Genomic DNA, 1,074 nt, shown 5'->3' on the forward strand with positions numbered 1-1,074 from the left:
CTCCGGGGCAGCGCCCGGGCTGGACGCATACGCTGGGACACTCTGGTGTGGAGATCTCGGTGACCAATTATCCCCCACAAGAGAGGGGACCGCCCCCCCCCCGCAGAGGGACCGAACCGGGGCGGGGAGATGAAGGACAGCCGCCAAGGGTCCCCCGTCGTCCCCACCGCCGTCCCCAGCTACGGCCAGAGCTGCTGCCTCATCGAGGAGGGCGAGCGCTGATGAGCATCTCGCAGAAGAAACTCAAGCTGGTCATCGACAAGTACGTAAGACACCTTTATACCTGCAATTTCCACAAAAATTTTATCCACAGTGTTGGAAACAAAAGGAAGAGGAAGACAAGCGACGATGGCGGAGATTCCGCCCCCCCAGCACGACACTGACATTCCTGAGGTCGATCTGTTCCAGCTGCAGGTGAACGTTACACTACAAGTTGCAGACCAGACCAGGCTTCAATAAGGCCCAGCTAGCAGAAAACCTCAGCCGACACTTCAGCAATATCTCTGTGAACGAAAAGGAGACCCTCGCTTACTTCCTCTGCATGGTGAAAAGCAACGAGCAGACTGGACCGGAAGGCAGCAAGGAGCTCGGGTGAGCACGGAGCACGTCACACAGGAGCAAAGTGTCATGCCGGATGCACAGGTGACATCTGCTACACTTCAGCTCAGAAAGACTGTTAAATTGTATTGTAAAGAAAAAAGTTTGAATGAGGAAATTAGAGCTCTGCTTCACAGCTTAAAATAAAATACATTTCAGATGAACCAAATATTTAAATGTGAAAAATAAAGTCACAAAATATTTAGAAGAAAATTCCATATACAAAGTTAAGGTGGGGTGCAGTGACTCATGCTTATAATCACCGCACTTTGGGAGGCTGAGGTGAGAGGACTGCTTGAGTCCAGGAGTACGAGACCAGCCTAGGTAACATAGCGAGACCTCGTCTCTACAAATAAATTTTAAAAATTAGCCTGGTGAAGTGGTGCATGCCTGTGGTCCCAGCTACTTGGGAGGCTGAAGCAGAAGGATCGCCCGAACCCGGGAGGTGAAGGCTACAGTGAGTGGTGATCATTCCAC

At 51.3% G+C, this 1,074-nt stretch overlaps 1 pseudogene; it reads left to right on the forward strand.

Moving 5' to 3' along the window:
- Window positions 1–595, forward strand: part of LOC110594769 — a 21,017-nt pseudogene extending 20,422 nt beyond the window's left edge.
- The last annotated feature ends 479 nt before the right edge of the window (window positions 596–1,074 follow it).

The sequence above is a fragment of the Carlito syrichta genome, unplaced genomic scaffold, assembly GCF_000164805.1.
Source record: "Carlito syrichta isolate Samal-C Ts95f unplaced genomic scaffold, Tarsius_syrichta-2.0.1 Scaffold135714, whole genome shotgun sequence".
In the NCBI taxonomy this organism is placed as follows: Eukaryota; Metazoa; Chordata; class Mammalia; order Primates; family Tarsiidae; genus Carlito; species Carlito syrichta.